This window comes from Fukomys damarensis, unplaced genomic scaffold (assembly GCF_012274545.1).
Source record: "Fukomys damarensis isolate Sample0158 unplaced genomic scaffold, DMR_v1.0_HiC HiC_scaffold_29, whole genome shotgun sequence".
Classification (NCBI taxonomy): domain Eukaryota; kingdom Metazoa; phylum Chordata; class Mammalia; order Rodentia; family Bathyergidae; genus Fukomys; species Fukomys damarensis.
This window is the reverse complement of record NW_022900941.1, coordinates 25570197-25589710: the sequence shown is the minus strand read 5'-3', so window position 1 is coordinate 25589710 and position 19514 is coordinate 25570197. Positions and strand designations below refer to the sequence as shown.

At 36.0% G+C, this 19514-nt stretch overlaps 1 protein-coding gene and 1 pseudogene across 7 annotated transcripts in view; both read left to right on the top strand.

Moving 5' to 3' along the window:
* Positions 1-19514, top strand: part of Gtdc1 (glycosyltransferase like domain containing 1) — a 369864-nt gene that overhangs the window by 274663 nt on the left and 75687 nt on the right. The gene's annotated exons all lie outside the window — the stretch shown is intronic.
* On the top strand, positions 13739-13832 carry LOC117283696 (annotated as a pseudogene).

Below are 19514 nucleotides of genomic sequence, written 5' to 3'. Positions count from 1 at the left end.
AAAAAAAAAAAAAAAAAAAAAAAAAAAACTGCCCAGAGAGTCACATATGGGTGGATACTATATGGCCAATAGTAGTTACCTTCCACGTTGTTTTCAAAAAGAAAATTAGAGGTCCAGGGATTTAGCTTAGTGGTACCATGCCTGCCTTGCAAGAACAAGGACCTAAGTTCTATCCCTGGTACTGAAAAAAGAAAAGAGAATGTTAGATTCCTCAAAGGAAAATGGATATGTAGAGGTGTTCCTTGTCTCTCTTCCTCCCCTTTTCCTCTTGCTTTCCCTCTCTCTCTCCTTTATAATCTTCCTGCCTAACCCCACTGAGTAGCTAGCTACCGTTACCAGCAAGTCCTGTCACTACTGTAATGGTACAGGATTCTTTATGTGGACTATTTTGAAATAATAACAATGCAAGTTAATTGGGGCAGCCTTCTACTGGGCAACCTTTAAGGAAATTTTTTATTTCTGGTTTTGTTTGTTTGTTTTCACTGCATTATGTGATCTTGTCAGGTTTTTAAAAGAATCAAGTTCATTTATCTCAAAGTTGAATCACCAAAGTTCTTTTGGGTGACTTTTATTCTTAAAATTATGCTGTATCATGTTACATAGTCCCCATGAATATTTAGAAAAAATAGCTTACTGGTACAGCAGAAGTAGGAATAGATTTTTTTTGGCAGTGGGGTTGAGACAGGGTCTCACTATGTAGTTGAGACTGACCTGGAACTCACTGTGTAGCCCAGGCTGGTTTCAAACTCACAACAATCTTCCTGTCTCAGCCTTCAGAGTGCTGGGATTATAGGCGTGTGCTCCCTCACCAGGCATAAAAATAGATTTTTGATACATTAGTGGGTCTTATCTACATTTCAGTTTAAAACAATAGTGAAAACAAAGTAGCTTTTATAATTTCTTATTTAGCTAATATTTTATCTCATCCAAAAATGTATGAAAATGCCATCTGTAATATAAAGTAATAAGACCTTTTGGTCTGATATTATTAGTGTTATTTCTCATCATTCAGCATCAACTTATTGGTCCTGGTTCTTAAATTTTATGATTTGATAGTGGTAATGTCACCTGTTTGTTTAAGTCCATATGGAGAGCCTGGTAATAGAGATTGGTTATAATTCTCTCTACATAGCTCCAGAGGACAGCCCTTTATTTTGATATTAAGGAGATGGTCCTCTTTGGCTATTCCACATAAATTTGCTAAATCAGCTAGTTCATATCAGCATTAGACTTTAAAGGTGTGAAATCAACAGCAACCAGATACTGTAACCAGTTTGAAAATGTGTCTCACACTTGGCTCTAATTCTTACTGGAGCTAACGTAGTAAAAAGTATAATTATCTTACATTTGGAGTAGTATATTTAATAGTCTTTGTGATTTCTGCTAGCTTTGATTCTTTCTCTCCCTTCACAATCGTCATCCAAAACAACCCCATCATGTTAAAATCATTAGTTACTACCACTTGAAAATGAAAGCCATATTCCTCAACTCGCCACCTACAGCAGTAATCGCTCCCTGCCCGCCTCATTTCTCACTTTCCTCCACTTTGAACTCTATTCAATGCATTAATGGCTGTCCAAGTATAACATCTACATTTCTTTCTACTTTTGCACTTTCCTCCTTTCTTAATACCTTCTAGTTGTTGCACTGTGATGCTCTTGTGGAAAAAAGTGTGAACTTTAGATGAACTAGATCTGGATTCAAATCTTGTATTTATCAGTTAACAGGTGCACTTAATGAGATTTAACAGAATTTAAGTTATTTAATGAAAATAACAAAAACATAAGGCATTTACTGAAAAGATTAAATGAGGGTAATTTGATTTCAAAACTAATTGCACACATATTTCTGGTAGTAGACATTAGAGTTCAGTTTTTCCTGGAATGCCCTTCTCTCTTCAGTTTGTACCTAAGGCCAGAATATGTTTCTTTAAATCCAAATTCACCTGGGCCCCCTTTTCCCCATGTGATAATTTCATTTTTTTCCCCTAGTCCCAGCTAGAACAACTTCTTCAGAATTTCTCTATCATTTTTGGTTATGCCATTCTTTAACACCAAAGTGTGCCTTTAATTTCATGTATTTAGGAATAATCACCACCTGTCTTCCTTGTGGAGGAATCAGTCATAAAGACACAGATGCTCTCATACACATCTGTACATGCCCTTTTGAATTTCCATAAACTAGTGACCATACACCTCCATTGTTAGAGACAGTAAATATTTGGAATTACTGATGTAATGAGGGTAATGATAGAACATCTCAACTGCCAGATATTTCTGCAAAATCAACTTTATTTCATCTACGGATGTTAGATACTCATGAGGCCAAGCCTGTATACCAATGCATCTGTACCAGTTACCTTGCCATTATCCATTTAGATTATATGATGCCTGGGCCCTCAAGCGGTTACATATTTTTGATCCCTGTACAACATACACTGCATTTTCTAATGCAAAGTCTTTATGAATTATTTTACATACTTAGTTTTTAGTTCCATTTGGAAAGATTTCAGAACTGCAAGTTTCTTTTATTATCTTGGTTAGAAAAAGAATTGCATGATTTCTGATGAATTGTGTGCTGTTTTCTGAGAATTTCTCTACTGACACATCTTTTGAACAGAAAGGATTTGTTTCCTAAATTCTTACTCATGAGCTTTCAATAGACTTCAGATGTGGGGAAGTTTTGCTCTCCTCAAATACAATTTACAACTGCATTTGATTCTGTTTCTTCCCTTTCATGAAATTTAGATGGACAGCTGAGCCAACTTTAAAAAGAAGTATATGTGAATTGTATTTTATTCTAATAATATTGGATTGTCCTACAAACGTATGCCTACATGCTATAGACAAAAATTTTAAGTATAGTAAAAATTAAAGTACAGTAGAGAATAATACTGACTGAACAACCCAGTGATGGTCTGTTTCAAAATGAGGTAGCTATCTGGAAGAAATTTTAAACTTTGGAGTATATTGGTGCTAATGGTTAAACCTGCCTACTTTGTCTTTGATGTTCTGTCTGGGCTTATGTGAAATAATGGGATTAAAAATAAAGTGTACACCTTTCTTTTGATCTAAGTAGCCACAAAGAAAAAAAATGAAAACCTGTCTCCTGCTACAATTTAGCAAATATCACTGCTCCGTCAGAACAAATATGATTCTGTGACTTGGTTCACAGATTTGACATGTAGGCAAACCTGAAAGCTTTTCATAGCCATTGTCCTTTTTCTGGACCAGTGTAACTCTGGATATTGCTATATGAATTTACTTTTTTGCCATTTGCAAAATCAGGGTAGGTTCAATTAATTTTACACAACCATTCTTAAATGATTTATTTGCCTGTTAACTGATAACAGAATAAGTGGTTCAGTACTAGGGATCAGTTACCTAAAAATGAAAATGAAAGTGTCTTGACATGAGTTTTAGCTTGCAACAGAACTAAGTTACTTTGCTAAAGGACTTGTTTTCTGTGTATTTTCTAGAGAAAATTTCTCTCCATTTTCTGCTCCGTTAAGCATATATAAATAATGTACATTAATATAAAGTACACTTATATATGCATAAATGCATATACTTTAAAGACTTCAATTGATATAAAAACTGATCACCCTAAGCTGTGCTCATTTAAAAATGAGTAACTGTCACATTTAAATATTTCTCTTTAAAACAAAAGATCTTGAGGGAGAGTGGAGACAGATGTTTTCTTCCTTCCTTAAAGGCTTAGCTTTCATTGACTGTGCCTTGAAGTCAATAACCCATAGTAGTATAGTCAACTGGAGTTTTGAATACATTCCTTCGTGGGCAGGTGGCTTTTTCTGCAAAGTTGGAGGGCACACACACACAAACAAAAAATATCATAAGGAGACAGTAAGTTGAAGTTAGCTTTTTAGGATTTAGGATCTTAGATCACAGTCATTAATTCACAAGACAAGATACAAACTTTTTATTCTTTCTAAAAGGAACATCTTATTTTCCTCTTTGGTCTGTATCTGCTTCCTTCATCATTGTTTCTCTCTGTCATATTTTTATTTTCCTTCCAGTGATGTTACTAATTTTCTGTTCATCCACATTCAAGCCCTCTATTAACTGACAGTAAAATAACATTAGGTTCCTTAGCTCCCCAGCCTCAAGGCTGTCTACAATCTCATGCTTTTAGGGAGGACAGGGGTATGGGGAAGAAATGAGAACCAAGATCTGTCATGTAAAAGTACAAGACCCCAGTGATGAATGTAACTGTACTGTGTACTTAAAAAGTACCAATAAACTCAATAAGATTTTAAAAAATAAATAAAATCTCAGATTTTCCCTCAGATTTTTTTCTACCAAATTTTACCTTTAGTCACAGTGGCCAAGTGCAGCCTGATCCTTCCTTTTATTTCTCTCTCCACTTGGCTGGCCTATGTATCCTCAAATGAAGTATTAATTATGCTGTTAAAAATTGCCCTTAATGAAAAGCACACAACAACTGAAAGTCACCTCTTCTTGGAACTCTAATAATGATATGTGTTTTTACATAGTTTAGTCCTGTGTGCTACTAATGTATATTTCCTGAGTTATTCACTCATGATTACTGCCCGTTAAATATGTTCTCACAAAACTATAATGATTTCAGTGAGGTATTATTTATTAAAATATTGTAGGAAGTCACCTTCCCATGAAGTATAAAAACAATCCAAGAAATTCACATTTACTGTTTATTATGATCTAAGATGTTGCTATTCAGTTTGGCCATCACAGTCTTTGTCTTTTGAGCTCTAATTTCGGGTTGTGTTAACACACCTCAATCCTCAAATTTAGAATTTTTCAGTATATTTAGTATATAGAACAGTGAAATTCCCAAGGGAAGTGTCAGTGTTCAGAAAATCTTACTTAAAGACATGAGTAAGTGAGTGGATTGATTAACTGATTAGTTAAATATATGAGAAACTAAATTTAAAACTAAAAATGTGATCAAATATTTTAAATTATATCAATATCATTGAAATATATTTTGGAAGCAATTAATTTATTTCAGTGTATTTATGCAAGCAAAATGAAAATTGATGACAAATCCTCCTCAGAGTCTAATAGTCACAGCCTGCATTTTCAGCATTTGGTAAGGAAGGAGCTTTGAGTTGCTGACAGGTGTGTCAGTATTTAGGTTTGCTGCTTCCGCCTTATCTGATAACTGAGTCCTTTCTTTGAAGTTTCCCAGTTAAGTCTTCTACCCTTGAGATTCCAGACTTTCACCTACTTAAGCTTCTTTCCTTATAAACTCTTCTTTTGCTCCATCTTTCTTTTGGTTTCTTTTCTTTAGTTCCAGTAATTGGATTTTCTGACACCTTAATGCAAGATCCTCTTATCCTTACGGCTGTGAACTTTAGGGCCTTAGTGACATATATATAGCTCACTAGCATAGATCCTTTTAGAGTACACAGGAGATGACAGAAACATGTTGTAAAAGAGCGAGAAAAAGTAGAGTCCTAGAATTCCAAATAGGGCAAACATAAAAAAAAAAAATCATTTAAATGTTTTTCTTATTTTAGAAGATGGCATAGATGTGGTGAAATAAATTAACAATAGCAAGCAGAAGCTAACTCAAGCAGAAGCAAATGATAATAAAGTCAGACAATCTTGAGGGTGCAGTTTCTTTAAAACAATAGCCATGAGGTTTTGTTTTATTCAAAGAGTGGTACAGATATTATTGTCTGTTCTCATACTCATATGCATGCATGCTTGCACAAGCAAGCATATAAAAATTAAAACTGAAATCTGGGCATTTTCTGCTTTGAACTTTAAAAGTAATTTAAAAGTATTCAAAAAGTCAACTTTTGTTGATTTCTTTTGTGGAATATTTAAAGAAAATTCCATAGAAGCAAAGGGGATATATTATTTGCATAACACTTTAAGTATTTAAAATTGAGAATATATATGCCCTATTTTTATTACTCTAAAACAGAATGCCACGTAGTTCTTAAAACACAGTATGGGCTAAGCATGGTGACTATACCTTTTCACAAATATACATGTAGGTTCAATAACATTTTATCAAGTGGTATCCAATGTACAAGTTTCTAAGCTTTAAAACCCTCAGAGTCACCTTTAAAAGAGAAACTGTCAATTGAAAGAACCTTAAGTCCAGAGCTGGCCAGTGTGCTGAAAATAGATATTATAACTCTTCTTCTTGCCCTTGTACCTTTGTAGTCTGGGTAAAACTCCACTTAAATGAATATAGAAGTGACTCAAATAGACTGAGGAAAAGATTGTGTTGACATGAGTTGACACCAAAGGTATAGCAGAATTATGCTAGGGACTATGAGTAAATGACATATTCAGTTCATGAATATTTCTCACAAAGTACATTTTTCCTCTTTCATTAAAAAAACACAACAGGGCAGGACACTTAGCTCAGTGTTTCCGCCGCCTGCTTTGCAAATGCAAGGACCCTAGTTGGATCCCTGGTACCAAAGATAAAATAAAATAAAATAAATTTTAAAAAACAAAATAAAGGATTTGCCCTAAAATACAATTTATCAATTGAACCAATGAAGCTTGGACTTATTATCCTGCCAGTGCTAGTAGAAAGCTCCCTTAATCCCTAAAATGCATTCTGTGTATATAATCCCATGAATCCCGTGAAGCACAACCTGTAGAAAGAGGAGTGGGTAGCACTGCACGAGTTACATCCATGCAACTATTCATGGAACACATTTGCATATTTTACTTTCTGAGAATTCCTGTAGTAAATGAACCTGTCAAACTTTAATACAGTATTTCTGAAACTTATTTAATACAGATTTTTCTTGACAATATTTACTAAAATCCTGAGGAATAGTATTTTCCAAAACACATAGGAAAAGATGATTTCTTGATCTTTGGCTCCACATCTGAAAACTGAGGGATTTCAGACTACATAATTTCTGAGCTCTTTATCAAGTCACACATTTTGTGATTGTACAAAATTCTCCATTGGTCACTCACTAGAGTCACAAAATGTACATAAATTCCAGAGAGAAAAATGATTTTTCTGACAGGAAGTAGTTAAAAAAGGTTCTTCTAGCCTGGCGTGGTAGCAAATGTCTGTCATCCCAGCACTCACGAGGCTGAGGCAGGAGGATCGCTGCAAGTTTGAGACCAACCTGGGCTACATAGTGAGTTCCAGGTTAGTCTCAACTACATAGTGAGACCCTTTCTCAAGAAAAAAGGTTCTTCTATATGTTGTATACTGTCAAATGAGCCATCTGTATTTTGTGCTTCTTTATAACATAATTTTAACATGCCATTCTTAACTTTGACATTAAATTAAAGTTTAATTTATTCGGGGTTGGAGTCCACACTAAATTTGATTCATAATATCAGTTTAAGATTATGTGTATGACTATAAGCCCACGACTATGATTGTTATTGTTATTGCACCTCACTCCACCCCCAGCTCACATTTCAAGTTCCTTCAGCAAAAGAAACAATGGTCTGCTAATTATTTTTTAGTATTTCATTGCACACAATATCATATACATTGTAGATCCTTCTTATTTTTGCACAGGTATCCAATAATGAACAAATGATTTAAAAATCATAACACTTTACCTCATGTATTTAAATATTCTTTAAAGTTAGAATGGTATTCTTAATATCTTAATAATCCAATAATCTTAATAATTAATTCTTCCCCTCCACCCACTCTTCCCCCACGATTACATATATGAACACTGTGAAATAAGTTTTAAAGTACATACTCTTTACTATGAAATTAAGAAACTGATAGCACAGGAAAATCATCCTTAGTTTTTTATTTTATATGCATATTCACAATAATAGATTATCAATAAATATTTTTAACTAGGGAAAGAGGCAAATGGCTTTAATCACTTGCCATGTTCAAGGCATAGTCATTATAGTTTAATTCATGGAGTTGTAAATAGAATTATCTTGGTGAAGATACAGAAATTCAAAGAGATTGCTGTTTTGACCAAGTTTACAGGGTGAATAGCAGCATGGAAATTTGAACCAAGTGCTTATAATTCCAAATAGACACTTTTTCTAACATGAAAACAGTGAACCTATTTTTAATCTAAAATTATTTAGCTTTTGAAGTACTATTTTAAAAGATAGGCTATTAATATTAGTCTTAATTCCAATATAAAACAAATGAGGGCCAAGGATTTAGCTCAGTGGTTTCACTGCCTGCCTTGCAAGCTCAGGGGCCCATGTTCAATCCCCGGTATCAATAAACAAACAAACAAACAAACAAATAAAACAAGTGAATAGTTATTTCAGCACCAGGCTTAGTGCTAGGTGCTATAGTCCAACATGATTAGAATGAAATCATCCCTAGGAACATGGACTGATGATGCAGCAGGCAGATAAATACTAACACAGCACCAGAGGATTGTGCTGTGGTTGTGTGTGTGTGTGTGTGTGTGTGTGTGTGTTTGTGTGTGTGCGTGTGTGTTTGCATGTGTGTGTGTGTGTGGCTGGAACACCAGCTCTGCTTGAAGCTCGACTTGGCCTTACTGTGTGCAGGACTATATTCTAACACAATGAGAAATTTTAAAAATAGCATCAGAATCTTTCATTGTTAGGTATCCTAGTGATCATTCAGGGCACCTCTATGATTGCTCATATATTTTTTTCTTCAAAATAGGATGCCCTCAATTATCCTTACTTGCTCTAGTTCTACCCCCTTGAACAGCTAACAAGCAACAGGAGAAAAGTAGACTCCTTAATAGTGAAACAACATTAATGCTTCTCCTTAGCTTTGTTCTCTAACTGCATTGTTAACCAGGATAACACTGGGCAGCCCATTTCTCAGAAGCCAGTATTCAGGAAAGGAGAGTGGGTGGGAAGGAATCAAATTTATTCAAAGGCTGGCAATTTTTAGAAAGTAGGGGAGCTATCACTCCAAAACTCTATCTCACAAGGGTCAAGGACACAGAAAGTTTTTGTCATGAGGGGAAGGGGAGCAAGGCAGTAAGACCGTGTGCTGAGAAGGGTCCTCATCTTCCAGGGTGCATGTCTTTTCTTCTCACAGCATGACAATAGACCTTAACCTCCTGGTACCAGGTCCTGTAGTTCCTTTTTGAATTCACATGCTGTGTATAATACATAGACCCAAAGACCAAAGAGAGATGTTACAAAGTCGTCAGATGTTCTGGGTTCTGTAAATCTAATGAAAAAGATTCAGCAGTCAACAACTCAATCATCTGCGTGGGTTTTCCTTCCACAAAAGGGTTAGAGAGGTCTGAAGGGCAACTCCAAAGGAGCAGCCCTGTTACTGTATGGTCGAATCCACTTTCACTTATCCTATTCAACTCTTTCTTTTGCAGCTGTGACGTGATTTGATGTGATATGAAACAGTATTTAGCTTTGTCCCAGGTTCTTAGCACAGAGCTCCTTAAATGCTTGGAATTTCCTGAGCGATAGGAGCCATAAAGGTGGAAGTAGTCTCTTTATTTCTAGTGAGTCTCTTTTTACCTCCCCTCTAAGTTTAGGTTAATACCTTGACTTGGGTGAGTCGAAGGTTGGACCTTTCAGCCCCATGCCTACTCTGACCTCTCAGGAGAGAAAAGGGCTTCTAGTAGCCAAGGATTTAATTAGTTATACCTGCATAATGAAGCATCCATAAGAACCTGAAGGATGGGCTTCAGAGAACTTCCAGGTTGGGGAACACAAAGATATATTGAGATGGTGACACAACTAGACAGGGTGTGGAGGTTCCATGCTCTTTATATATAGCGTACCCTATGCGTCTTATCTATTTGGCGCTGATGTTCATTTGTAATAAATGAGGAAACTAGTACGTAAACTCTTCTCCCATGTTCCTTGAGGAACCTAGGAGTTACCAAACCCACAGAGTGGCTGTGGTATCCTGCAGTTTCTACTGTTGTCAAAAGTATATGAGACCCAGACTTGTCATTCAAAGTTAGATAGCTGTGTGTATTAGCTTTTGTTTTCACTGTGACCAAATACCAGAGAAAAACAATGTAAGGGAGGAAAGACTTATTTGGCTCATGGTTTTAGAGGCTACAGTCCATGCTTTCTAGCTCCATTGCTTTAAGCCCTTTGTCAAGGCAGAAGTATTAGGAGAGAAGGGTGTGGCAGAGGAAAACTATTCACCTCTTGGCAGCAACCAGCAGAGAGAATAAAAGAATCAGGAAAGGGATAGGAACAAGATATAGTCCCTGATTTCAGACCCCTGTGACCTACATCTTACAAGTTTCTATAACTTCCCAGTATTGCCATCAAATTTTCTCTTCCATGAACTAACCCACTGATGAAGTTGGAGTCCTCCTGATCCAAACACCTTTGAAAAGCTCCGCTTCTGAACACATGAGACTGTGGGGGGACACCTTAGATCTAAACCATAGCAGTAGTCTTGTGGGTCTGAGTCCCCAACCTGAGAGACCTGGTGTAAACTCTAGGTAAATAGTGGCAGAATTAAAACAACTTGTAGGATACAGAGTTGGTGTTAAAGATTTGGTCAGTGGAGGAATCCCCATACGTTTAGTGCCTGAAGTGTTAAAAGTGTATCCAAAAGAAATTTATATTTTTGTTGTAGTATTTCTCTGGAAGGAGCCATTATTTACTAACCAGTAATTTTTGTACTGTCCATAGTTTTTACATGGGATAACACCTATCTTTTCTCTTTCAGGTTTTTGAAGTGTTCTGTAACCTAAGTATTTACCAAGTTCTATTTAGACTCCATTTCCCCTTGTTATTAAGAGTTATTAAGGGTTCCATCATGCTAATTGGCCACTTTTCTTTTATGTTCTTGATCATTTCCACATCCCCCATTAACCCACCATCCCACTTTGTCTGATTTCAATCCAGAAAAGTAGTTTATCTACTTGCATCGTCTGCCTTGTTAGAGTTTAAACTCTTAGCAAAGTAAATCAAGAATTTAGCCAATGTTGTGTTTTTTCCAACCAAGACTTCCAGATGGTATCCTCATGGTTGACATCTCCCATCCCTACTTTATGTTACTACTGAGCTAATTTTGTAATCTCTGTTCCCAAACCATATTATCCTCTCCCTCTACCTGGCCTGGCTATTGGGAATGCATTGTCAACAACAGATACCAATAATATTATGATTTTTGTGATATACATAGATCTCTCTGTATCACTTGAACCAGTCTCTTTTCTTTAAAACAGAGTTTTTCTTCTGACTAGAATTTATTCTTACTGTTACTGTGCGCCACATTTAATTCTGGATTTTTAACACCTTAGAGTTCATGTGATATTAACTATATGATGCTAGCAGTAATTTTCTCTAACTTGCTTTTCAGAAAACTAAAGATTAAGGAAGTTAAGTTATTGAAGTAACTGAATGGCCTTGCAGCATATTACAAGTGAAACATACAGTGTAAGAGCATGCCGGTTTAAGGCTGGCATAATGGTGCACTCCTGTAATCCCATCTACTAGAGAGGCTTATCCAGGAGGATCTCAAGGGTTCAAGGCCAGCCTGGGCAACTTAGCAAGACCTACTTCAAAATCTTTAAAAAATATAAAAGAAAGAGTATGTTATCTTGCATGCAGATTCCCAGTTCAGCCAGCATCTTGTTTGGCCTTTTCTGTTGATATACAAAATACATCTGGCCAAAGTTTTCATCCCATTTGACAGCCCTTTAACTTTTCCTGGAAACATTTTACCTTTTGCAGCTTGTTTTACTCTCCATGGTTTCAGGTTTTATGATTTATATATTTGTGGGGTTTTTTTCTGTCTTTCAAAATTTAGTTTAAAGCCTTCTTGATGTTGGCAAATTAGGGATATTCTTTCCCAGTTTCATTAAAAAAAATGTTCTCTGATGTATCTTTTATTGTTTTGTTTGCACTGGGGATTGAACTCGGGTCCTTGCACTTGTGAGGCAGGCGATGGAACCACTGAGCTAAATCCCCTGCCCTGTACCTTTTATTGTTGAAGGATATGAAACTGGCTCCTAACATTGTCCATGTGGCAATCTGTTTACTTCTTATAACCTATTTTCTTTTATAAGGTGTGACCTTCACTTTTAAAAGGAAAAAGTACCAACTAGACCATCCCACCTAAGTCCCATGTGGCAATTTTAGCAATTCAGAAATCTGGCAGCACATTTATAGCTATCTGCTATGAAGAAAATAACAGTTCTTCAGCTTAATCCTAGCTCAACCAAGTCAGAATCTCAGAGGATGAGTCCTACATATCAATAGTATTTTAAAACTCCCCAGTATTCTAAAACTTCTGATGTGCAACAACAGTAAGATCTATAGCATTATGAGCTTTTTCTGGCAGTCACATTCAGAACAGAAGTGGGTACATTTTATGAGTCTTGGCAGGCTCCAACTCACACTAAGATTCATGCCATAGGAAGACAACATGCCTCTTACTTAGCTTGGCTACAGCTTTGCTACAGCTTTGTTCACAGAAATGAACAAGTTCCACAAGGATTCTCTTCTGACTGCAATTAGCAACAGCATTGTGCCTACCTCCTAAGATCTGAGAATACTCCCAGAGCTTTGTGGTGTCTCTGGAATCACCCTCCACGGAGAGCCCAGCACCTCTGGTGTTCTTCCAATTGCACACTTCTCTTCCTGTCTGTCTTGGCACATGTTGCTTTGCTGACTCCTCTTACCATTCATTTTCCTTTACACCGTCAACATTTTTTTTCTGCTTTTCTTCTAAGAAGACCTCTTTGTTTGAATCTAGGTCAGACAGACACGCTTAAGTGACTTCATCATCTTTAGCAGGACACAGATTATCATTTAGAGTAGCCTCAACCTGGGCAGGAATATAAAAATATTAATTATAGCATATGGCTTCTATTTTGTAGAGATTCTTCTTTATTTGAGAAGAAAAACAAAGGCATATGAATACAGCAATAGACGTGACATCTTGTAATCAATATTTAGGAGCCTCGGAGAAGAATCTGGAAGTTAAGCCTTGAACCGAACCTTTCAGGGTAAAGTTGAGAAAGCACCTTTGATTGATTAGACCAATTTAGTGAAGATATATGAAGATATAATACAGGATATATGTCACAAAGAGGTTGTGAAATCTGAGAAGAAGATTTAGATAAGGTATGGTTGGATTAGGAGAGAAGGGTAATTCATAAAATATTTAGACTAATACTTCTCCAACCAGGACTCATTTTCAGAACAGTTGCTAGACTTTAAACTTCAAAGGTTAAAAACTACATCTTCCATGTGCTCCCATGCTTGGCATAGTGCCTAGCAGAAAAATAGTCTTATGAAATATATTTATGGATGAATAAGTTCTTTTCTACCTGTCATTGTCATAAATTTCTTTAGAAATTAGGTGAAACCTATGAGTTCTTTTCTGAAAAATAGGCAGATACACACACACACACACACACACACACACACACACACAGTGGCCTCAATGTTCCTTATAATTATAGCAGGTTCAGGGATTCACTGAAGCTCTTCAGATTTCTCAGGTCAGTGATTGGTGATTTAGAGATGCATGATACATGCTCATGTCTTGAAAATAATTCACTTTCTCATAGTTTTTTCCCATAATTTTAACTTACAAGGAACTGTTCCATTGAGTTTTTCTGGCTGAAGAAAAGCAGTCTAGAAAAGGCAGCATGAGCAGTTTTTACTGTGTAGGATATCTATTTCTGTGAAACAATGCAAAGTCTACTTTAGGCAGCTTTTTTCTACCCAACTCACTCCCATAATTCTAACATTAAAGTAAACCCTTGTGGTTTTGAAAACCTGTTGAATATATCAGTACTTACATTTTCCCAAAATAACATGAAGTTATCACTTCTCAGCCTTTTGGCTAAGATCAAATTTAGTATCTGTTCTTATAAAAATAAGATGAAGTTTCTGCTGTACTTTACCTATATAACCTTAGTCAATTGAACAAAAATAAAAAGAATCAACACAAATTGTGGAAAAGAGAATAAGTTTGTAACATGTTTTTTTTCTTTTGCTTTCTCTGAGGTATTAACAAAAATAATCTTATTGCTCCAACATGAGCAGTAACACATTAGGAAAATAATATATGCCCACCTATTTGAAAACTGTTCAGTACTCAAATACAGACTGTGACCTAATAATGCTTTGACCCAGAATAAGAGTGGAAGAAGGGAAAGCATTCTTAAAGCTGAAACTTTTGATACCAATTTCTAGTTGTGAGATTTTCTCCTATTCATTCCTGATCACCCAAATTTTGTTATCGTGTTTTTAATAGCCAATTCTTACGTGTCTGAATTATTTAACAGCTAACTTGAAGCATGATCCTCCTGTCCTTTGTAGCCATCAATTCAACAGAAGCATTCAGTGAGGCCATTTAAAGCATATACAAAAATAAAGATAAGAAGATACCTGGATCACCAACCAATTTGGAGGCTTTTCTAAAAGTCCTCCCTCTAATTATGACGCACAAAACATCAGCTGCCACATTGTCCATGCTAAGCAGGTATTTTTTTTTTTCTAGAGCAATTGGTCTCAGAGTGAAAAGGATTTATTGATGTAGTCTCTGCTATTCATCATCTACACATACACCATTTTATGTAATGCTAATCCTTAAAACAACCCTAGGAACTTTTTCCCATATAATAATTTAAAAAATGAAGAATCAACTAAGTTATTCTATTGGTTGAAGGTTACTTACCTGTTTTTGTTGACAATGAGATTTGAGTCCAAGGGAATTTCATTCTAAATGTATTTTGATATATTCTCATTCTCTCTTCCCTCCCCTTCCCCTTCTTCCTGTCCCCCCTCCCTCCTCTCCCTGCAGTATTGTCAACCTCTGTGTAATTGTGAATATAAATAAATTGTGAATATAAATAAAATTGTGACTGTAAATAAAGCAATTTAGAAGGACTACAGTTTTACACATGTTTTCTTTGCCTTTAACACTAGTAAGTTCTTTAATGTATTACCAGATAAAAATGACCAATATCTCCTTCAAAGAAGGAATCTGTAGCAAGCAAGATGTATTTGTTAGATGATTAGAGTGATTCATTTTTTATTAAGCCAGGGAAGTTACGCTGTTTTGCTGATCAGTGGAAGCATGATCCTGTCCACATAGTCCCAGGAGTCTTGGAGTAACCTTGTGCTCTCTATGGTGTGGCCTGGGTCAGAGGTTATGAAGCTAAAAGGAAGCAGCTCCCTCATAGCTTTGGGAACTTCATTTAACTGTACCTTTAAATTTTCCGATGACAAAGACTTATGAAAATAAAATGTGAACTTAAAATAAGTGCACATTTAGTATAACTACCAAGATTCAATCTCCAGCAGTCACCTTCATTTTGGAAAACTGAAAATTTATTAAGTAACTATGTGTGCCAAGCTTCATGCAAAATAGCTTTCTATACATTATTATATTTTGCCTTCTCAACAGTCCAATGGCCTTTTTAGAAAAGATTGTGTCATTAATCAGACTGGGGTAGTTGCTGTTATAAGACAGTGATTTCTTTCTATCAAGATAGTTTTGTAAATGTTATGCTTATGGCTTTTGTTTTCCTTCTAAGAAAAGATAAATGCTATTTACAAGAAGCCCTACTAGTGAAGAGAAATCTAGTTTTAAAATTAGACTGTTAGAAAGTGCTTAGAAACTGATGGCCCTTACACTGAGACAATTTTACAGCACTAGAGCAAGTCTAAAGGTTGTCTCTTCCTCTTATTTTAAGTCTAAGCTTACGTTTCAATTTTGACCAATCAGAACTCAGAACTAATATCAGTGTTGATCGTAGAAAGGGAAATGTTTCTGATTAACTAACTTTAAAGCCCTATCTTAATCACTTAGAGCATTCTTGTGCACATCTGTGCTGCAGGAGTAACTGGATTACCTCCATGGTGTGTGTCTGCGTGTGCGTGTATGTTTAAAGCAATGCTATAACTCTATCCAAATGCAATTCGGCACTGCTTTAAAGTTTAGAAGCAAATGTGTACTTAGTAATGTAGTTTAAAAACTGAAAACCCCTCCTACCTTATGTGCTTTTCTCTTGTAAATTCGGCTTGTTTGTAGAGGGCAGCCATTTCAAATACTATGACACATACATCCTAGAACTTCTTCCCTCTTACTTCCATCTAACTTAAATCAGCGCCAGAGCCAGGGCCTCTCATGTGGTTTTGCTTCATCTAACAATGACATCAGTATCTTTCCATTTGCCTTATTTTTATGAAATTGTGCCTACAACAAAGAGTGATGCCAGTAAAGGAAACTGAGTCCTGAAAGTAGTTTTTCACTAGAGTAAATGAAATGATATGATAAACAACTAAAACCTGAATAGCAATGTGTCTGTCATAAGCTGTAGTACAAAATGTTTGATTCTATTGATGAAAATGCTTTCTAAAGCTTTTATGCCTTTTGTATGTCTTATATGTATATAGACTGATCAGTTGAAACATAATTTGTGCTCAGATATTTATTTCTACCAATGAATGACCAGCTTGCTCTTGCCTGTACTGGAAGAGAATCATTTTTGCCTATTCAATAATTCTTGAGAAACATTACATATAACAAAACTAAGCAAGATAACCACCTCTAGCCCAAGTATGAAACATGCAGCTGCCTTTCCTTACTCTGAAAAGTTGACAGAGGCTCACAAATACTATTCTTTTTTTAATTGAAATAGTTGATGTATTTTCCCCATGTGAGTAACACATGCTCACGTGAAAAAATTATGATGCTACAGAAAATAAAGAAAGGAAGAATGTTTATAAATCAATTCTTATTATGTACCTCTTGCCACTTGGAGATTTGATAAAAATGATGAAGATTTAAAATAGCATTTATTTGAATACAAATACTTTCCTGGACAGTGTGCTAAGCACTTTATGTAAATTTGTTCATTTAGTTCTCCTCCATAGCCCACTGTTTAGGTAGTAGTGGTATTAATCCCCATTCAGAGATGAAAAAACCAAAGCCCTTAGATTTAAATTGAATCACCTTAAGTCACACAGCTACTAGGTCACTTAGTAGCAGTGCTAATATAACCTGATAGCAAGCCCCACTGTTTTGTAATTGAATAACTTTTTACTCATAATATATGTTTCAGATATGCCATACGCTGGTATAGATAGTCTTTTATTTATATTTGTAAAGCTTTTGATATATTAGTTTTACACAGATGTACTTTTGTTTTCTACCTTTAGTACCATGTTTAAAAAGGTATTGTCTATCCCTGGATTAAAGTGTGGGAGGGAGTCAAAATATGCTAACAGTAGTAGAAAAAAATAATCTTGAGCCAAAAAGCCTGGTATCTGCTGAAGTTGTCTCCAACAGAAGAAAAAGGTCTCTGTTTGAAGGCGGTAGTAGAAGCAGAAATGAAGCTCTTCCCATCATAACCTATAGGGTCCAGCCCATCCAGTACACTGGTCACATGTGCTTCCAACCATGCCTCCTCCGCTCCTTCAAGCTCCAGCAGCAGCAGCAGCAGATCAGGGGAGAGATGGAGGAAAGGGGCTGTGTTCTCTGAGGATCTGTTTTGAGTGTTGAATTTCTTTGTTGGCCAATTACAAATCGCTGTTCTTTTGTGAGGCACAAAAGTGAGTTCTTTTGAGACACTCCTGTGAAAATTTCGCACACAGAAGTAACTCTGTCATAGATGAAACCTTATCTGGGTGACATCTAATCATCTCCTTTCAAAAGGAGTATTCCCTTTTCCCTGAAGGCAGTGTTCTTACACATAATCTTTTCAATATGGTTCAGCTCTGATCCCCACCTCCCCAACCAGCCCAGAGGAAAAATATCAGGTGTTGCCTCCCTACCAAACGGTATGAATGCAGGCTACTTTCCATGCTGCCCTTTCTACTTGCCCTGTCATGTAGACATCTTCACGTCATCACCTGCCTTCAGCATATTGAACTTAGGAACATTACTATGATCTACGTCCCATATTCAAGGAGGGCAGGCAGTTGGGTCTCCCAAGAACCCTTCTGTTCTGTACTCTAAGAGTGAAAAGAGGGTGACTCTTAAGTCTGGGCAGCTTGGCAATAATCTAAGCGGGAAAATAGATATCAGGCTCCCCTCTGGCAGACATTGCCTTCTCTGTGAGAATTCTCGTGGAGCACATGAGAATATCCTGCTCTCCGGTCTGTACCTGTTATTTCAACTGTTATACTGTGATAGGCTACCATTTCTATCTTTAGTAAATCCTACAAAGATGTTCCCAGTACCTCTGGTTAGCACTTACAGGTATTAATCCTTGGTAAAAGAACCTTAGTAGAAATGCTAAGGAGATACAAAAAAGTCCTGTGGCCAAGGTTTGTTTTGTGATGTGGAGATAACATATTATGGAAAGAGTCTCATTTTTTTGCTCTTTCAAAATGAATTGTCAGTTATCACCGATGCTTTTTTGATTAGTGTATTATTTTTAAATAGTGGCCCAAGCCTTCAATAAATTGATGTTCATTTTTTCTAGCAGTATCACCCTATTACAATCCAATGAGAAAAAATGTATCAAAAGAGTGTTTTATATTGCAAAGCTATTTCTTCTTCACAGTGTGTAGCCTTTCGAAGGAGTATTTTGTTGATGTTACTGACAACAAATTCAATATACCTAATAATACTGCATAGCAGGTCTTCATTGTCTTTCCTGTTGATGTGACAGTCACTCTTTACTGAAACCTTATTTTATATACTATTTGCATTGTAGATCAGGGATGAAGAGCTGAGTTTGCTTAAGCAAGAGCTGCCTGTTTATACTTTTTATATTCCTCCATCAAGAAATAATTACCCTTCAAACAATCTTACCTCTTTCCAATTCATATATGCAAACCATCTAAATAAAACATACTCACAGTCCCACAGCACACATCAGTATATAGAAACAGAACACAGAAGAGAGTAGAGTAGTGTACACATAACCCTTTCCTCCTCATTCACTCGACAACTGCATATTGAGCATCTACTGTGGGCCATAACCCTGCTAGGGAATAGAGTTGATTTTGCTCGTTTATTTATATGGAAGTAAAAAATAAGATTTGTTATAACTCAAGTTCTATAAAATTGAAATGTTATTTCTGGCTAACAAAGATCGTGTAACAAGTCTTTTGGTATCTCATTGGCTTGTTGCCTACAATTCTCTGTTGGAATAATCTACACATGGATCGGTTTTAAATGGCTTTCAGCAGTTTACTGCAGGGCCATCTGGCCATTTGCTGTCTGTACTCCCGAACTAACTTTCAGTTCTAGAATAATCTGGCTTTTGACACCCATAGGACTCAGTTATGTCCTGGCATACATCATTGAAGTATTAAATGTGTGTAAACGAGGGCATGTGTTGACAGCTCAGGTGATGTGTGCAATACTTTACGATGGCCCAGGCCAACATGACCCAAACTTGTGATATAGCTAAATTATGAAATAATTATTTTTTAAGTTACAAGAATGTTTTTTCTTTCATTTGAAAATTTCATTGAATAGTTACTTTTTCTGGGACATTTATTGTAAGATTAAATATACATCATTTCAGTTAATATCCAGTTCACTTTTTAAAGAAATATTTGTATATTTCTTTTATCATTAGCACTTAGCACAACTGGTAAGTGTCTATTGAAAGTGTTATATATCCACTCTTCAAA